This window comes from Dermacentor albipictus, chromosome 3, assembly GCF_038994185.2.
Source record: "Dermacentor albipictus isolate Rhodes 1998 colony chromosome 3, USDA_Dalb.pri_finalv2, whole genome shotgun sequence".
NCBI classification, from domain to species: Eukaryota; Metazoa; Arthropoda; class Arachnida; order Ixodida; family Ixodidae; genus Dermacentor; species Dermacentor albipictus.
Genome location: NC_091823.1, coordinates 16,693,636 through 16,714,233, shown reverse-complemented (window position 1 = coordinate 16,714,233; position 20,598 = coordinate 16,693,636). Strand labels below are relative to the sequence as shown.

Genomic DNA, 20,598 nt, shown 5'->3' with positions numbered 1-20,598 from the left:
GCACCATGGTTCCAGCCAATATTTAGAGTGACTGTACGACAGTATTTAAACTTTTTTTATTTGCTGAGCTATCTTTAGCTTAAATAAGGTTACAGAAATATCGCTTAGCTCAGTACGCGCCTGCGTGATTTGAAATTTCCAGAGTATTGTTACCGATTCAATAGCGAAAGAGTTATCTAATTCGATTGCGCACGTGAAGCGAATACTGTCGTACATTCTCGATCACACGCGAGCGCCAGCTGCAATGTACGAACGCTCAACTCTTACAAACCGATGCCTTACTCCGCAGATTAGGTTTCTACGACGGATGACTTTGCGCGCAGCCATCGTTGTGTTTTGAGTGTTACTTCTTTTCCACTGCAAGCTCATACCCTTAAAACGTTTGCACCCTTTGGGGTGTGTATTTGTCCTACAACAATAATCGTCATCTGCCTTGCTTGAGTTTCCTTTCTCAAAAACTCAGCGCTCGCTACTTTCCGGTCGAGAATGCTGTGTCACGCTGATAACGCGCAAGCCGTTCGTGACTTGGAAGTATAACGATTATCATTGTGGGACGAGATATGACCCAAAGGGTGTAAACTTTTTTAAGAGTGCTTGCTTAAAAATTAGTTAGATTCGTGACTCACTCTTTTGGGACTGCCTTGTTCTTCCCATCACTACAACGTGACAGTAAAGAGACGTGCTGCATTTTCATTGAGTGAATACTGGGAAATAGACTAGAACTTTTGGTGCGCGTGCATTTGAACTTTTAACGAAATAGTTTATTATTCACAACTTACAGTTTAATCTAAGAGGTTGTAAAAGAGAGTAACCTGGACATTAATAGGAGGTCTCACGAATAATGAAATAAAATGAATGTATAATTTCCAGCTTTCGCTTGAAGGCGAGGAAGGAAAATTCAATAAAAATAATAAAAATTTCCTTAGGATAATTAATAGCCTATCCACTTGAAAACGTTTCATCTGAGTTCCTCCTTTGTACGCCGACACCGACTTGGAGGTGGTTCGCATCGTGGGACCTGGGCATATGTCCAACCGTCGAAGAAAGGGCTGCTATTCCGAATGTTTCATTTCGGGAAAGCATGTTATCCTCTTGCCATACGCCTAATCGAAGCTGGAAAGCTCACATGCTGTATTCATTTCGTAACTTGTCTGGCAGCGTTACAACACGACATGACACGGTGATATCTCATAAATTGATATTGCCGGGCGTAGATTCATCTTACGTAGTCTCAACACCTCTGTTCTTTGCTCTCACAAGGAAGAATTGTCCTTAGCTGAGATATTCTCAGGCTCCCCCCCCCCCCCCAAGAAAGAAAGAAGAAAAAAGATGCATGGAAAGTTGAAACAGCAGGAGCTTAATTTCTTTTTGGTGTGCGTGACCTCAATTTTTTTCAGAGGGGAACTTGGTATCCATCATTTTTTCACTGTGCTACCTACGAAAAGCGAGCTTTGCAGAATATTTGGCGGTTTGTCTCGTAACAAAAAAATCAAAGCAATACAATAAAGAGCTAGCTTTCTTATCCAGCTGAACTCACATTCTCCGTTCTCTGGTATATATATATATATATTCGTTGCAGTAAATTTTTTCCACTTACAATAACGCTCATAGAAGGACTAGACAAAAGTAGCCGCACATCCAAGCGTATGTAGTCTTCACAGAGGGCGCGCCCTACAATTTGGCCAGCGATTGCGTCAAGATATATCTTTTCTTCAGGCTAGATGAATTCACCCGCAATTGGCGACGAGACGCTTTCGGTATTTCATTGTTACAGAATCTTATAGAGAAGACGCAAGAGGCCGCAATTTTCTCGTTTGGCGTAAATAACATGGTCCGCGCCTATGACATATGGCCTGAAGAGCCTGTCCCAAGTGTCTTGTCAGACGTTGAAGCCCGGAACTCAGTGCGAGTTTTCCTTGCGAGGCTGAGTTGCCGCTCGCATTCAGCATTGCCGTGTGGTATCGCTTGAGCGATACGGCTGAATTTAACAAGTCTATCTGTGCCTCTAAGCAGAGAGATGGTTCTCCACTGCGCATCTACCCATTCCTCTTGCAGCACAGCTGGAGGAGTGTCAAAAGCATGCAGCTTTACGAATTCGGCGTAAAGAAGTATGGTAATGAGGCCGTGCCCGCCAGGAGCGTTCTAATTAGACGACCGCGTTAGCATGTAGCAATTTTTCGAGAGGGAGAAAAAGAGAGAAAGGGTGGATGATGATGAGGAAATGCAGTGAAAGTAAGCTCTCAGGAGCGCTTGCTGCTGCGCGTCTCATATTGCACGTAAAAGGAAGAGCTGATTTTGGAAATCTTTTCCTGCATAAAACAGCGAAGTATTGAGCTGCGCTTCACCAAGCACTTCAGTTTAGAATGCCAGGTTTTTCGAAAGCAGGAAAAGAAAAAAAGAAATAAAGAAAAGTAAACAACGTTGCCGCTGTTCATGCAACAACGAACTGCTCTATCTCCTGGCCTTACTTTCTTTTATTGTAATTCATTAAAATTTAACTCTAATATTTACTACCAACTTGCGGAAACGGGCTTTTGCTGAGTATGAATAAGGGCCACGGTCGAAACGCTTCCCGAATAGTGCAGTTCGTGTCTACCTGTTTGCGATGCTTCGCAGGAGTAGTGCTCAAACAGCGATCTGTCTTCTGTTGCAAACCAGGCTGAACAACGTTGGAAACGGCAAGAGGCAGTCGTCGATATCCGCGTCGCCCTTTAGACGAAAAAATGATGTACGTTGAGTTTGATATCACCGTATATTGCTTTCTGTAGGATAGCCCATTAAATCTCACGATATAAAGTCTCGACGCTGCACTTTTTTTTAGTAAGAAATTGTCCGACACACGGTTCGAGAATTTATTTCGGCCTTGCCCGTTCAGAGGCACAGAGTTGTTCGTCGAGCTGCATAGGCTCGGGATACTCCAAGCACCGATAGCACTATAAACAAAGAGAAGCGGTGAAAGGCAGTGGCTTCATTGCTTCCCTGTGAATATTGCTTTTTGGATGACACAGTTTTTGTCTCACAGTAACGTCATGGTCGTGTCACTGACATTTTTTGTGCTTTGCTATAGTGTTCATTTTTCATCCGAATTTATTGTCCTGATAACTCTTCCGTGTTAGTGACTTCTTATGCGCTTCGCTTTGTACTGAACTATTTCAACACGAGCAGACACTACTTTTGCTTGTCACCATGTCAGGCACCAACTCTGTTTCAGACATTATTTGTATGGGTATGCAATTTTATGTCAAGTTCTTTGTATTTTTGTAGTGTACATGCAGTGTGTTTCTTTCCGACTAATGGCATATTAAAGCTTTTGACTACTCCTTTTTTGATATTTATATTGTCGTTTCGTGTAGTGTTTTTCCTGTGCCATCATCATCATCATCATGTCTACGCCCACTGCAGGGCAAAGGCCTCTCACATAATTCTCCAAATACCCCGGTCATCTGCTAATTGTGGCCATGTTGTCACTGCAAACTTCTTAATCTCATCCGCCCACCTAACTTTCTGCCGCCCCCTACTACACTTCCTTCTCTTGGAATCCAGTCTGTAAGCCTAAATTACCATCGGTTACCTTCCCTTTTCATTACATGTTCTGCCCATGCCCATTTCTTTTTCTTGATTTCAACTAAGATGTCATTGACCCGCGTTTGTTCCTTCACCCAATCTGCTCTTTTCTTATCCCTTAACGTTACACGCATCATTCTTCTTTCCATAGCTAGTTGCGTCGTCCTCAGTTTAAGTATAACCCTTTTCGTAAGCCTCCAGGTTTCTGCACCGTACGTGAGTACTGGTAAGACACAGCTGTTATACACTTTTCTTTTGAGGGATAATGGCAACCTGTGGTTCATGATCTGAGAATGCCTGCCAAACGCACCCCAGCCCATTCTTATTCTTCTGATTATTTCAGTCTCATGATCCGGATCCGCGGCCACTACCTGCCCTAAGTAGATGTATTCCCTTACCACTTCCAGTGCCTCGCTGCCTAACGTAAACTGCTCTTCTCTTCCGAGACTCTCAAACATTGCATTAGTTTTCTGCAGATAAATTTTTTGACCCACCCTTCTCCTTTGCCTCTCCGGCAGGGTGGGCCTGTGTGTGTTTAGATGCAATCTTCAGATAGCGGGCTCTTCAGTAGCCAACCTGCCCATGCTGGCGCAGGTAAACAACAACAACAACAACAACAACAACAACAACAACAACAACAACAACAACAACAACAACAACAACAACAACAACAACAACAACAACAACAACAACAACAACAACAACAACAACAACAACAACAACAACAACAACAACAACAACGACAACAACAACAACAACAACAACAACGACGACGACGACGACGACGACGACGACGAGCCGGAACGCGAGCGAGATGTTACGAAAGGCTCGACAGAAACCAGATCTGTACACCTGACAACTGCAACCGTTGGGTAACGGGCAATAAGCTTGCACAGGTTTTGTTGCAGTTCCTGCAGGGTGTGGAGTCGCAAGCTTTTATTTGACTTTCTTTTATTTCCAGTTTGCCTTGCGACAAATTCTCTCTAACAATAAAGAAACAGGAAAAAGATGACAAGAAGCTACGACAGAGGCACGCTTCCTATTTATCGCAGCAGTCTTGTACTTAACTCGGTCCTGTACGCGTGGCCGGGCCAGACATTGAGATAATAAAATACAAGAAACGTGTCCCCTCGACTTGGCAAGCAACGTGGCGACAGGGGGGCTTGTCCATGACAGCCTTCGCAACCGTCGGGAGCTCCGCTTCCCAGCGGTTGTAAGTAAGCCTGAGGGCACCGTGACTCATCCCTCGTGGCAACTGAAGTTTGAGTGGGAGAACAACGTAAGGGAGCTGGGTGAACGCTATCCGAGGCAACTCAAGAACACGCGCGGCTGAGGTGATATTACACACACAAAAAAGGGCTCTAATGCCATCATTTCGGATGCGGAATGTCTTTGGCAGGGAAACAGCGGGTATCTGAAGTGGGGTTTATGCGTGCCCTCTTCCCTCGAGTCGGGATGCCCCAGAGTAGCGTGACTCACGCACCTTTGGACAGGAAAGACAGCGGTATGACGTAAGTGGAGGAGGAGGAGGTATGATTGCGTCTTTGGAGGCCTTTGGTGAAGCTGTGTCGGGAGACCCGCTGCGTTTGGTAAATTTTAGGAAAATAATATCGCGAACAGTGTGTGTCGCAGCGCTGTTACATTGGCGTCTAGGAAATAGCCATACAGTTTCTTTTAGAGCTGCATAACGGAGGTAAGCTTTAATTTAAACTAAGCAGACAGTTTTAAACTACACTCGTTTAAATGAAGTATTCTTCCAAAACAATATTTTATTTAACTTGGTTGAAAGAGTCCGTATAATAGAATAGCATATGAAGGTCGAGGTTATATTTATTGCATCTCGAAACTGTGGAAGCGCACAAAGACAGGAACAAATAGAGAAGACTGGACGAGGCGCTTACTCACAACTGGGAAATTTTGTTGAAAGGCAACAAATATATACGCGCAAGAAACGGGAGTCGGAGAGTTGAGCATGCATGTCAAGGATCACGGGTTAAAGCTTTCGAAGGCAACGTGAAATTAAAGAAAATCTAACTATCAAGAAAGTTAAATTCCTTATCATGTAGCAAGACCGAGGGGTGGATGACGCAGTTATCTCCTCTTTTCTTTAGTTGGTAGGCCACTGCCATATCACGGGTTAGCTGGCTGTTACTCTTGAAGGTAACCTGAGTACTTATAAATACAGGATAACAACCACATTCCCTATAGTGGGTGGCTAGATGTATCGCTCCGGATGAATTGTATGCCGCCGGATGTTCTCTTAGTCGCACGTTGATGCATCGCCCAGACTAGCCTGCGAAAACATTGCCGCACCTAAGTGGGATCATATATGCGATGCCCATCGCTCAATCTGCAAATTTTTTGGTCTGTTTATTGTTACGTTGCGATGGCTTACTGCGAATACGCGAACAAATTGTCTGAAGTTCGTTTCTTGCTGAAATAAGAACCTCAACTTTATACCTATCGTCTACATGTTTTCATTCGTGCGATGTTCTATGTAGGTGCGAACGACAGCTGTTTTATTCTTTTTATGACGACCTTCCCGGGTGCTCCGACTGTCTTCTTTGGTTTCCGGTTCTTTCAAAGTGTTAGCCCAAACTGATTTTATGACATTCTGAATATAGCCTGCTTGTTCTAGCTTGTCGATCTGGTTGTGAAAGCTCGGTTCCATCATGTGTTGACATAATTTTTTTTATTGTACGACCTATGCTAGTTTTTATTATTCCTCTTTTCACAATCTTTGAATGGTCCGAGCGGTGATTAATGATAGGTTTAATAGACATGGGTTGGTAGTACCGGCAGGCATGAAACGGTTGAAAGGCTAGTCTTAGATCAAGAACTCGAGAAAGCTTGCAACCGAAGTCCCACATTTTAGGCTAAAAGAAGATTTGTCATTATCGACCATGATACATTTTTTCACGCTAACCTATAATTCATTATGAAGTACAGAGTAATACAAATCTTCGATGTCGACACTAAACGCACTGTATATACGAGGATTATCTGTTTTTAAAAACTTTGCACGCTTTTACAGTTTCAAGATGCGAGTAAACCAACTAGCCCAGTTGTCCATTCTGTTACTTTAATTTCGCGCCGAGAGCCGAGCCCCGGTAAATCAGTGGGACGTCGTGGATTTTATTTATCAATATTTTGGTGGTTGTAGTGAAGTAAATGTTCTCAAAACTTGCTATTTGCAGCCTTAGGCTTCTTCAAAACACAGCCTAGGCGTCGACTACGGGTGGGGGGCTCAGGGGCCCGGGCCCTCTCCGTAGTTTTCCGGAAGGAGCAGAGAACTTCCCGCCACCGCTCCCGGCGATGTTGCTGATCGAAAGCTGCCTGCTCCTCGGCAGTTCCTATGACGCGCGGCCTACCCATTACGGAGCCGGAGAGAAACTGCTGCCCGCAAGCTCGGCTGCAACGGAGAGCAACGACGTCACTACTGGCGCAGCCAGTCGCGCGCCTTTCCTTCTCTTTTTTTTTTCGCGCATGCACATGGAGTTGCGCCGGAGGAGCTTTCGGCGTGCAAGTGACAAACAGACGGGCGGACTAATCGGCTAGCCATGTACAGCTTCGCTGTAAAATGTAAAAAATGAATGCCTGTTCAATGGTGTTCTCAAGTCTAGATACTCTACATATATTAACACTCTCAATAAACTTCTGCTACAGAAAGTATACGGATCCGTCAAGCTAGTAATAATGCAAGGGAGCAATGGAAAACGCTAAACTCTTTCTTGAGCATAAACTCACATGACACTACAATAGATGAGTTCGAATCTGAGGGCCAGTCTATTACGTGTCCGTATGACATTGCCAATGCATTTAGTGAATTTTTATTGATAATTACTCTAAGCAGCACAACACATGGGTCATAAAATCGTTGTGCCCTATCCTTTTTCCTCTTTCCTACATGTCCTGAAGAAATCGCTACCATCATCACACATCTTGAACTAACCAGTGCCGGTATTGTCAATATTCTTCCAGCAAATATAAAACTAGTCGCATAATTATCGGTTACCCTCTTACCCACATTATGAATCTCATGTTCAAGAAGGGGTATTTAGAGATGCACTAAAAACTGCGAACATAATCCCAGTTCACAAAAAGGAGACCGCATGCTCATTTGAAACTACGCCCCTTTTCTATCTAACCTTACCTTAGCAAGGTATTTGAAAAATGTATAGGAAAACGTTTCATTAAATAATGATCTAAATTTGACTTATCACCCCATCAATTCGCATTCCTTCCAGGTTTTTCAACTAAAGGAGCACTGCTTTCGTTTACGGACCATATTAAATTGGCTATCGACTCAGGCTTATATGCCGGTAACTTGTTCATTGACCTTAAAGCCTATGACTCTATCAGTCATAAAATTCTAGCAACTAAATAAACCGCTTTAAGAATGGTTGAACCAGCACTAGCCCTCGTAAACAGTTACCTATCAGACAGACGACAAATTGTTTACAGCGAAAGCAGTGTATGACGAACTTCCGTAGTTTTTTTTTTTCGGCGTCCGTTAACAGAAAAAATCATCATGTGGGCCGATTCTGGTGATAGTGCAAAAAGGGTCCAAAATCAATGGCACATACCCCTGTGGACTCGGGAACCTATAACGCGCTCTTCGGAGAGAGAGAGAGAGAAACTTTATTGTGATTCTAAAGATTTGAAGGAGGGGTGGTCGGAGCCTCTCAGTCCAGGGCCCCACTGGCCTCTGCCGCCTGCCTGACCTGGCTAATTAAGGACTTTTGTCCTGCCAGATCGGAGCGGGCGAGCTGTGCCTCCCACTGCTCCATTGTCCTACTGGTGTTTGGCCTATGAGGGTGCTTAGTGCACTCCCAGGTTATGTGCATTAGGGTAGGTATGCCACCGCACCAAGGACAGTTGGCCCTATAACGAGTGGGATACATGGCGTTTAGCAATTTTAAATGGGGGAACACCCCGGTCTGTATTTTACGCCAATCGGCGGCCTCTTCCCCGTTAAGTTGTGGGTGAGGCGGCGGGTATTTTCTTCGGACTCCACGCTGATGAGCAAGGATGTCTTTGGCATTTAAATTGGTGGAATTTTGTGATGGGTAGTGCTGGTGGTTGGGGTTAGAAGAGGACGCCGTCGCTCGGTTAGTGAACCCTCGAGCTAACGCGTTAGCCTTTTCGTTCCCCTGTACCCCCGCGTGGCCCGGGCACCAGAGTAGGCGATGATGGTGGTTGAAGGATTTCGGGATTATCGCGAGGCTAGCCGCAGTCACGTGCCCCTTGAGAAACATGCGACATGTCTCCTGGGAGTCCGTGACCACGACCGAGTCCCTTTGCGAACGCTCCGCGTGAGCGAGTGCGATCGCCACTGCTAATATTTCAGCCGAGGCTGGGGATCCCGCCGTGGCCGACGCGGTAATTTGCTGTTGGCTGACAGCGTTCACGACTGCCAGGGCGTACCTCCTTTGGTAGCGCTGCCCGGTCGTGTCTGCATACAGAGCTGCGTCCGTGTAGTACGTGTTGTACCTATGGTTGTTAGAGTAGGCTGATTGAATGTGTTGTGCACGTGCTTTGCGCCTTTCTTTGTTGTACTCTGGATGCATATTCTTTGGAATTGGGGCTACTGTAATTTTGGATCTCATCGAAGGAGGGAGAGGTACGGCCTGCTCTGTGAGATAAATGGGGTATGCTGGGATATTGAGTCTAGCCAATATTGCCCTACCAGTTTTTGTGAAGCTGAGGCGCTCCCTCTGTCGCATCAGGGTGGCTTGCCTCAGTTCGTCGAAAGTATTGTGCACTCCCAAAGCTAACATGCGCTCCGTTGAAGTACATTTAGGCAGGCCCAGAGCAGCTTTGAAAGCGATTCGAATTATTGTGTCAGCCTGCTTTTCCTCCTCCCTGTTCAGGATTTGGTACGGTAAGCCATAGGTTATTCGACTAACCACTAAGGCCTGTACGAGCCTTAGGGTATCGTCTTCTCGCATTCCCGCTTTTCGATACGTCACGCGACGTATCATTTGGGCTATGTTGTTGGCTGTGGATTTGAGGGTCTTGAGTGTCTGTAGCGCTCTCCCGTCGCTCTGAAGCCACAAACCCAGGACTCGCATCGTGGGTACCTCTCGGACTGATTGGCCCTCAACCACGATGTTAATCGATCCTCTGGATTTGTAGCCTTTCGCGTGTATCCGGATAACCTCAGATTTTTCGGGTGCGCACTTCAGGCCACTCCATCTAGAAAATTTCTCCACCGCTAATACTGCACTTTGGAGCGTATATTCCTTATCCCCTAGTGAACCTCTGCTCGTCCACAGCGCGATGTCGTCTGCGTAGAGCGTGTAACCTAGGTCGGGTATCCGATCCAGATCGCGCGCGAGTCGACACATCGCAATGTTGAAGAGAAGAGGAGATAATATAGCTCCTTGAGGTGTTCCTTTGTCAGGCATTTTAAATAAATCCGAAGTGATTTGGCCAATACTGATGCTCGCCTCGCGGTTGGAAAGAAACGCTCTTAAGTAATTGTATGTGCGCTCACCACAACCCGCGAGTTCGAGTTCTTCCAATATTGCGGCGTGAGAGACGTTGTCAAATGCTCCTTTAAGGTCTAGTGCTAGGACTGGTCTCTCGTCGCCGTACGGTATATTAGTTAGAATTTCATCTCTAAGTAGGAGGAACGCGTCCTGGCAAGATAAACCCGTGCGAAATCCTATCATGGAGTCCGGGAACCAGCTCCGCTCTTCCAGGTATCGCTGCAATCTGCTATGGATAACCCTTTCATAGAGCTTACCTAGGCAGGACGTGAGCGACACCGGCCGTAGTGTATCAATCGAGGGATTCTTTTTTGGTTTGGGGATCATGATTATTTTAGCCAATTTCCACTCTTGGGGCAAGTCTCCCTTGGCCCAGCACTCGCTATTAAATACCTTTGTGATTTTCGCTAGGGCTACCGAATCCATGTTTCGAATCATTGCATTTGTGATCGAGTCTGGGCCCGGTGCCGAGTTTTTAACTGCGGATTGCGCCGCCTCATACACTTCCGCGTACGTTATATCTTCGTCTAATTTAGGGTTCGCCTCCCCCGCGTATTGTCTCCTCGCGGACGACGATGCCGTAGCAGGTGAGGGTCCTATGTACTTTTTCTGAAGCGCATGAACGAGATCTTGGTCTGTACCCTCGAAGTTGTCTGCTATAATTTGGAGCTTCTTGTTGTTCTCAGTACGCGTGCTCATCGGGTCTAGCATGCTTCGTAGTATTCGCCACGTACTGCTCGTTCCCAGAGTTCCTGACAGGGTTCCACAGAACGTCGCCCACTCGTTTTTAGCGAGCTCGTTGGCATGGCCTTGGGCTTGCTCTGCCAAGAGAGCGATGCGTTGTCTCAGGTGTTTGTTTAGACGTTGCCTTTTCCACCTCTTGGCCAGTTTCCTCCTCTCTTCCCATAGGCTGACCAGGTGAGAGTCTATCACCGGCAGCTCCGCTGTACGCTCAATGGCTTTAGTGGTGTCCCCGTGTGCTCGTCGAAGGAATTCGGTCCATTCTCGCATGTTGGTCGGGGCTGTATCCGACTCCTCCAGAGCTCTCTGGAGTTTTCTATAACGAGGCCAGTCAGTTAATTTAGTCTTTCCTATTGTTCTCCGTATGTTGGGCGTGGAGAGCGCTACTCGGATTATGTCGTGATCGCTTCCCAAATTTTCATCAAAGGAAACCCATTGTGCGTCTCTGATGTTTATTGTAAAGGCACGGTCGGGCGCCGTGTCTCTACTGACGCTGTTACCCGTGCGCGTCGGTTTGCCGATCTGATTGATTGCCCGTAAGCCCAAGGCCGTTGCGGTGCGCTCGAGTAGGAACCCTTTGGGCGACGTTTTCGCGTATCCCCATAGTATGTGGGGTGCATTAAAGTCACCCACTATCACCGCCTTATCCCTGGTGCCCGCTAAATCTTTTGTTGCTGAGAGAATGTGGGGAGGTCGTTCCCTTTGCTTTTGGGAGGACTGTACAGATTTGTGATTAGTGTGTGTGCCTTACTTCGTTTCTTTGGCATCACACTGATAACTATGGAATTAGTATCTCCCTCAGTTGGCGGAAGTGTTAATAATTGAGCGTTTATCGACTTGCTCACCAGCGTGACGACCTTCGAATTTTGAGGATCGCTCAGAGTGTAGTATCCCTGCAATTTGGCCGGCTTGGCCCCGACCTCCTGCAGACATATCACGTCCGGAGCGATTCCGGAGTTTTTGATAAACTGGTGGAACACTGCCGCTTTCCTGGAGAAGGAGCGGCAGTTCCATTGCCATATCTCTAATTGGTCTGAATTTTGTATTCGTTGCGATTTCTTAGCGTGATTAGCCATGTTGCCCACTCTTATTTTAAGCCCGTGACGTTTCCGTGTCCGAGCCGTCGGATTCTGTTACGCAGTGGCTTACGCTCCTATCGCGCAATTGCGATAGGAGCGGGTTCGGCAAAAACTAAAATAAGCCACTGCGCTCTTCGGAATCTTCGGGATGGGCCCACGTACGGGGAGCGCTTCACGCCTGCTTCACATCGGCCGCGGGTGGGCCCGGTAATGCAATATCTTCAGGATCGGCCCACGTATGTGGAGTGCTTAACGCCTGCCTCACCTTTGCCGCGAATCGGCCCGTCGTTGCACTACTTTCGGGATTGGCCCACGTACGCGGAGTGCTTAGTGCCTGCTTCACCTCCGCTGAGGCTCGGCCCTATATTGCACTATATTCAGGCCGACCCGCAGCGGAGGTGAAACACTTTGCTTTTCGCTTGACAGCTTTGACTGTCAGCTTTCGCTGCCATTCCATCTGCACAGAGTGGAATGGTTGTCAATTTTTTTCGCTCCTTCTGGATGGCGGTAGTTATCGGCATCTCCTGGGGTGTGGAGGCCAGTTTTCTCATCGATTCGTTGCCCGCATGATTACCTCAAGATGACTTCAGTTGTCAACATCTATTGCAGCAGGCAGGGCGTAGTTGATTGTTTTAATTATAATGTTTTATTTATAATGCCCAACACAATTTCTATTTCACCATCTATTCAACGATTACGCGTAAGGCTGTTGCTTCGTTAGTTCAACCTTCTTTGTTTAGACTGATCCAGGGGCCAGGAAAGGGATTCGGTTCATAGTCAGCTAATCTGTATACTCGTGGAACGAGTTGTGGCCGGAGGAAACGATAATTGCGTTTAACTTTTCCTTTTGCTTCATTATTTCCTCGAGTGACGGCTCGCCGCGACGCTGGCAGATCCTCGGAACCATATATCCGCGATATGCGTTAGATAAGGAGGAAAATAAAATATTGCGAAACAGCGTCCACCTTCAGACTTTGCAATAACCGTTCAACCCATAAGAAATATGATTGTCGCCCGTTACTTTGTCTGGTTTTTCCCTAATTGTACAGCACTTTTCGTGCAAAATTGGCAACTGGAAACAAGAGTCGCAAGTTGATGAGAAACTAAGCGATCTACTAAGGGAGAAAGCCAAGACAACAGTCAAACGGGGAGGAAAAACGGAAACTGTTTGTAAAATATTTATTAATCAACATCTTTTTATTTAAAAAGGAAGTAGAGAAAACGCCGCCGGATGTGGAGAATAATTCCGTGTGTTTTGAATGACGCTTCTACATTTATCAATCGAGCCGTCTGACGTAGCCACTTCCCTGTTGTGCTATTGGGGGTGTTTTTCTAACCTTCCGCGGTGGCCGCAGTACGTCTAGTAACCGCAGCGTCCTGTGGTTCTAGACGCATCGTTACGCAACTTCCCAAATAACTACACGGGTTGGTTTGGGCACTTTGTAGAGCAGTAAACGAGGGATCCAAAAGAACTGTGAATGTTCCAAAAATATTAATTTATTTGTAATTCTTCCAGAGCTAATTCAAAAGACGCTACCAGAAATCTTTATTTTGTACTTTCGCTTGTTAACTTGTTCTTGGCAAGCTAAGTTCTTCCTGCCCATCTCTCATGCGCGAGTCCATTTGATGTGGTTCTTTGTTTGCCAAGAAAAGAAGAGGTGTATCTCACAAACGTACCTGTGAGATACACGTTACCTGTGAGAAACACGTTTCAATTATTTGTTGCGGGTTAACGCGTATTTATGGCGAATGGTGGGAATTATTCACATTTGTACTAGTAAAAGTACCCTCCCCCTCATTTGCATAGAAAAGTCATCTTGGGTTGCCTCCCCCCCCCCCCCCTGAAAATAAATCCTCCGTAAGTGCCAGCTTACTAGTCCTTCCTAGTGTATAATCACTGTTGCTTACTCGCTTCTCTTCATGCACCTCAAAACAGGAGGTCCCCTTGCAGCATTGAGCTATGGAACCTCCTTCTGTATATTCAACCCAGTATGTACCACTTTTGTAAATAATAAACGTTATTTTTATTGTTTGGTTGGTTGATTAATAATTAATTAATTAATTAATTAAGTCATTTATTCATTCATTGTACGCAAGAGAAATCTTATCTTTGGTCCATGTTGGAGCCCTAAATGACAGGATTTAAAACTCCTTCATACTTAGTATCTTATTTTCATACCATGGTGACAGACATTAATCCTACTTATCGATTATAACGAGGTTCATTCGATAGGCAAGGACAAACCAATCATGATGAGTCGTGTGCGAGCAGCTTTGTGAGTTTGGCCTCTGACTTGGCTCGTGCCATCTCAAGCGTTCAGAACGTTGTCAGATTTCAGCAGTGCAGACGCAGAAATGAGCATTTTGTTTCCTTCCTCGTAGTATGCTCACCATGAGGCAGAAAAAAAAAAGATGGCTTCCCCAGTCTCACGCATCGAATACAGTAAGAAATTTACAGTGTAATATTGAGCATAACGGTCACTCAGGCTCCGGCTCATAAACGTCAGACCCAGCCTGGCTCATTGGGACTCAAAGTTACCAGAAAGCAGACCCAGCAAGGTTCACTCGTACTCACGGTATCACGGAATAACAGCCTTACGCGCACTCATGAAATCACGGTCTCGCTAATACTCTCTGAATGTTGCGCTAAAACTCACTAAGACTTAGGGAATCTCTAATAGACTCACTCAGACTCGAAGACCCAAGTTGTCTTGATTCAGATTTGCAAGCCCACAACTCACCCGGATTCATAATCAGCAGCTCACAGTGAGGTGCTCGATTCAGACTCACACCTGCGCTTTTTCACCTCGACTCACTCTTCTCAGAACTCATTTGGACTCAACTATTCTCTAACACACACCCACATGGACTCACTTGTGGTGCGCTCGACTGGTTAGTACCACGCGTCGAGTTGGATTGCAGCGATGCGCAAGCTTCTAGAGAACGCAGTCGTAGAAAACATGCCAAAGCTTTACATTCAGCAACTCCTAAAGCAATCGGAAGAGCCACACGACCGAAATTGTGTCGGATCTGGTTAGCGCTCCTGTCTCGTAGGTGAGAGTGCCTCAGGGGGCTGTGAGCGGAATCGCGCTTCTCTGAATGACACTATAAGCGAATGTATTCCGAGCGCTCGGTTTCGACCAGCCGGATCTAAAGCACTGCGCCAGAGCGCTCGAAAGGCGGAAGGCTCCGAGTGTGAGTGAGTCGACTTATGATTCGCCACGCAGTGTATTATTTCTTGAACACTGCTTTCGTTTTTTTGCTATTTTTTAATAGAAGATAACTCCTGCCAAAGGGTCGAACATACGCGTTTCTTCCGCACTCGTCCGCCTAACTCTACCTTCGCCACCAGAAACGAAGCAAAAACCCGAGGCAGTGCAATCGCCGCATACCGGGGCCGCGCTCTTCGTACAACGACACAGAAAAGCATTTAACGGTCTCCGAAGCGTCATGAGAGGCCAAACCATCGCGTAGAAAAGAACAAGGCGCGCGTCGATTCAGTATGTGCATGTCTTTCTTTTGCTTTCGATTCCTTACGGGATAAAACGCGAGCTTTGTGTTTCGATTTTTACGGTGCCATTTGACACACCGGAACGTCTACTTGAAGCACGCATTCCTAGTTGCCTCCAAGTTTAGGAGAGATCGCTCGCTTGGCATCATGATACTGCATATACCAGTGTATACCAGTTTCAAGTTCATAGGGTGGTTGCCGAGTCAACGGTGCATAGGGCTGCCTTTATAACTGTGGCGCCGGCCGTACACCGCGCGCCGTGTATAGACAAGAATTTTGCAGTACTTGTAGCGCCTGTTCCCGCAGTTTCCAGAACAAGATGGCTGCCTCCTACAAGCGCGGAAAAATTCTGGTCTATAGCTATGTTGGTGGTGGTGGGAGAGAGAGAGAGAAAAAAAAACTTCATTGAGCCTTTAAACGGAGTTATGGCAGGTCTGGGTGGGGCCCTCAGTGCAGGGCTCCACTGGCTCATGCGGCTCGCTGAGCTTGGTCAAGGAGGACCAATTGGCTCCCCTGATCCTCGCTTGCGAGTAGTGCCTCCCACTGCCGTACGGTGGTGGGTTGTAGCCGCAGACGGGTTTAGCCTGTCGATCAAGGCCGGCAAGAGCTCCGTCCGAGCATCTATATCAATATTACTGTGATATTTCAGTTAGACCGCGGGTGGCTTGGTGAAGCGCATGGATAACTTTAGGGAAAGTGTGCGGTGATGGGAAGTGCGTTTATGACCTGCCGTCGTGGCCAAGTGGCTATGGCGCTGCGCTGCCAAGCGCGAAATCGCGGCATCAAATCATGGCCACGGCGGCCACATTTCGATGGGGGCAGAATACAAAAAGTCCGTATACCGTGCACTAGGTGCTCGTCAAAGAACCCCAGGTGGCCAGAATTAATCCGGAATCCCTCACTACGGCATGCCTCATAATCAGATCATGGTTTTGGCACGTAAAACCACGGAATTTAGTTAAATGCACTTATTTTGGTAATATCGATACGCGACCGCCGCACATTAACGCCGCCTCAGCGTGGCTGCAGTGAAGAGGACGAAGGCGAAATGGTGCCGATATTTGTGGATCGCCATTTTGATCCCGCTTGCACGAACATGGTACAGATAACTTGTAAGTAGCTTTCTGTCTGTGTTTAACGCAACACTATTGGTGGAGGCGCACGTTCCCCGTAACCGCCATGGAACTTCGTAGCGGTCGCACCACGGACAATCTCGCTTTGGTTCCCGGCGATGGAACACCATCCACAGCAGCTGCGGCTACTACCTTAGTCACGGTTGCGCAACCTCGTGGTACGGGATTGTTCAGCGGCTTCCTGATGTTGATGACTGGCTGAGCTTATACGAACGTGTCACCGTCAATAACAGGTGGATCCGATGGCTATGCTCGCCAGCGTCCTTTTATACCTCGGCGGTACTCGACGGGCGTAGTTTCAGACCCGTGAAGAAGAGATCACTGGCCGTGATCTCTTCAAAAAGGAGCTCCGCGACATTTTAAAGCGAAGCTTTTTTTGCCTTTTCCTTCGACTTTCCCAGTGCTGCTGTGGCTGCTGCTGTCCGGCACACCGCGTCGGGGGGTGGTTCAGAGCCTGTATATACATTGAAGGAGCGTGGCAGAGAAGAAAAGATACGCGAGGAACTCATTTGGAGTGCACTGCGTCGAATGTGCACAATGCCCTCTGGAGCTCCTGGGTCGTCGCCACCTTAGCCTCTTGACACCTGTAACTATCCATGACTCCCCGCAAGTGCTTACCTTTCTACCAACGTGCAAGTCTCAAGGGAAGCTAGATAGAATGGAAGAGAGAAAGGGGGAGAGGAGGCAGAGAATGGGTAGAACCGACGCAGTTGCGAAACGAGTGAATAACAGCGTTGCCACTCTTCGCTCGCAGTTCCCATAAAAATGCAAGGGGGGGGATAGGGAAAAGGTGACGTGAGAAGGCAAGGAAACGCTGGATAAACTTAAGGGCTGCCTTGGAAAGGATTGGAAAGTTCAAGGTACGGTACGGTGGGTTTCTGCTATTTCTAAAAAGTAATACCATGCAAATATGTCTAGGGGACAACTTACGCAGGGCGTGCAGAAGCAGAGCCGCATTAATTATAGAGCGCCGCAGAGCGCCGCAGTGGTCAAACGTCAAACAAACGATTCTCTGCCAGCCTCGACAGCTTTGCGGCTATGGCATTGCTCGAGGTCGCGGATTCGACCGTGGCAGCCGCATTTCGACAGGGGTGAAATAAAAAACGCTGGCGCATTTAGGGACACGTTATAGAAAACGCCACGGTGCCAAAATTAATCCAGAGTGCGCCACATGCCTTGCCTCATAATCCGAAGGTGGTTTTGGCACGTGCAATTCCATAATCCAATTCAAGTTTAATGCTTCTGCCATGATACGATGTGCCATCTGAGGCAATGACGATGCTCAGCCCTCTCAGAGGTTATGAAAGATGGCGCACAAAAACGCCTCAAGGAAACACCTCTACTTTTCTGTTTTGTGCACTACGCAGACAAAGAGCAGTGGTGGGCGCAAGGTAATGTTTAACATCAACTCACAACTCGTGCGTGGACAAAACGTTCATGAAATTAAACATTCGCCGTCAACATCACCGCGAATTATCCTCAATTAAAGTAAACAGCAGAGAAATCTTCGCTTACACCGATTCCCACAGTGCGTGGCATCTGCATAATTTTTAGTAATTCGTTTCGTCGCCAACTCGCCGCGAAGAAGGCCCTTGCTACCCCGGGTATAGATATCGACCGAGCCCTACGTCTCTTACGTTCTCGACGTATCGGCTCTATGTCACAAAGCCGACCAGCACATGTCGGAAAAAGACAAGGTTGCCCACGTCCTTAAAGGAATTGCTGATGGCGCCTTCAATTTACTGGTACTCAACAACGTCACCAGCTCCGACACCGTTTTCAAAGAATGCCGCCGTCTGTAACAAGCGAAAAGCCGCCGAGTCTCACAGCACTTCACGAGTTCACGCGCCTTCCAAACACGGCTGTGACGTTGACTTACGACACGCTCTCGATGATACATCGCGCGCATCGTTCGTCGCGAGCTGGAGGCCGCATATCCTCGATGGCTCACAAGTGTGCTGAACATGCAATCACGGATTCATTTTTCCCCAGCATTGGCCACATATCGCTGGGGGTAGAAAAAAAAAGGAAAGGAAAGTGCTCTTGTATGCCGTGCTTTGGGTGAACGTTAAGTAACCTCAAGTGGTCGTTCTCAAAGATCGTCAGGGATTGGAATGGCGCGTAAGCGAAACGCTGAGGTTTTGGTTAGTCGTGTGAAGAGCTCCGATATGACAATGAAACGCGACCCTTAGGTAGCAGTGAGTCGTTAGTCGTTATTCATCGGGTAAACTAAACGATTCGTACGCCGGCTGTCGCCTGTCCTCAGAGATGTTGGCAAAGACAAAATAATGACGGTGAAATCTTTTATACCGGCGAGAAGCCAGTGTGGTTTCTGCATGAGCAAGCGCTAATGCCATTGCGCATGCGTTTAGTATACTGGTGTAGAGACGATTAGTGAGCGCGCGTTTTCGTATTTGTCGTTCAGCCACATTCGAAGTGCACTTTCTGGTTGCTTCCGTCTTGCCACCGTTGTTTGAACCGGACGCACACACAAAGAAAGAAACAAAAATAATGAAGAAGACGACGTGACAATCAGAGAAACGAAACGAAGGTGTTATGCCTCTTTTTCTGAGCTGCTTCCGTTGCGAAAAGCGGATTAGCGGAGAAAAGAAAAAAATTTAGCGGGCTTTAGAATTCCTTTTTGTTGTTTTCTTATCTAACCTGTTTCCCGCTGCTCCGCGTTTATAAGGAAGGTCGGCATGGCAGTCTAGCTCACCTGCTTACACTGAGGCTACATTTCAACGTTTTTGTGTCCTGTCGCTGTTTAGAAATTACAGTGCCGGGCCGATGCACACGCCGCTTATGGCAATCCGTAATCAATACCGGCTCAGCTTATAGTCGTAGCAACCCGCTGTTTCCCGGTAGCAAACGCCTTTGTGGAGTGCCTATTTGAGAAACGTGAACTACGAATAGTACAGAAAATGTCGCTATATTATGGGCAACACTATCGCGATGTTCATTTTGCCAAGCCGCAAACTCTCGTAACCTCCAGTTTTTTTACTGAAAACTTCAAATTCTTGTGTCAGAAACTTCAAAGTAAAAAAAAAAATCGGCAGTTATTATAGAAATTGTGTTTTTCTTCTAAGTGCAACAACCTACAGGCTTACCGGATAAGTGGTTGGCTAATGAGAACGCTTTTATCTTTCCGATGTATTTGAAGCAGACAAAGTCCTTACTAAAGCGTACTCCAAAAGAGAACGGCTTGAAACCTTAATCATAGATAGCTAGGCGGCGCAGCGAGAACAGAGGAACAAAAATAACATCGGTCAAAATGGCGGGCTAGTCGAGGATTACGAGACTTCAATCGATTCTTATGGGGAACCAGCGCTAGACTTTTCACGACACCTACAGCGCCGCCCTGGCGGTCAGAACGTTCACAACTCAGCCGCTCCCGCGGACGAGAAATTGCTACTGGTAGTGGCGTTGCGTGCGCTGAAAGTCGAAGGAAAACAAAAGGACGCTGACGATACTGTTGCGTATACAAGTGCCGCAACTACGTCGGGATGAGGGAGGATGTATCCTTCTGCGTCTTTCCATCTAAACCCTACGAACAAGAACCAAGCAGTCAGGTGAGCGGAGTAGGTTCCTGTTTTGTCGCCCTGTCAAGCGGTGTCGGGCTGGTTTCTAAATCGAATTTCGCGTGTGTGCATGGTTTATTCGATAGTGAAGACGGTCAGCCGTGGCAGCCAGTACCAAACAGCAGAATGTGCAGTCGGCATTTCGTCGGAAACAAAATGAACAATAGCATGCACCATCCGGAGTATGTACCAACCATTTTTCTTTCGCAATACCACCGCCAAACCCCTTCCAATGCCACCGCACGAAGCGAACGATACGAAAAGTAAATATTATCCATTCATTGCCAAGAATTATGTGAGAGGGAAGCTGCCTTGTAATACGAGTTGTGTGCGCATACTGCCGGCGCTAGCGCGACTAAGCCGCCTATGTGTTTTTTAAAATGCGCATGCGGATGAGGACTCGGCGCTGAGATGCACCCGGGAAATTTATGTAATTAGTGCTAAATGTAGCCAGCGTTGTTACGGAACCAGCAGCGGCGCACTCAAACCCTTGCTTGC

At 47.0% G+C, this 20,598-nt stretch overlaps 2 protein-coding genes across 2 annotated transcripts in view; both read left to right on the top strand.

The window, feature by feature from the left end:
• The window catches only part of LOC139057266 (uncharacterized), a 50,454-nt gene extending 42,567 nt beyond the window's left edge, over positions 1–7,887 (top strand). Inside the window, exon 2 of the mRNA XM_070535155.1 lies at positions 7,812–7,887. The gene's annotated coding sequence lies outside the window, so the exon portion shown is untranslated. The remainder of the gene's footprint in view (positions 1–7,811) is intronic.
• LOC135917502 (nephrin-like) overlaps positions 1–20,598 on the top strand; it is a 158,204-nt gene that overhangs the window by 9,481 nt on the left and 128,125 nt on the right. The gene's annotated exons all lie outside the window — the stretch shown is intronic.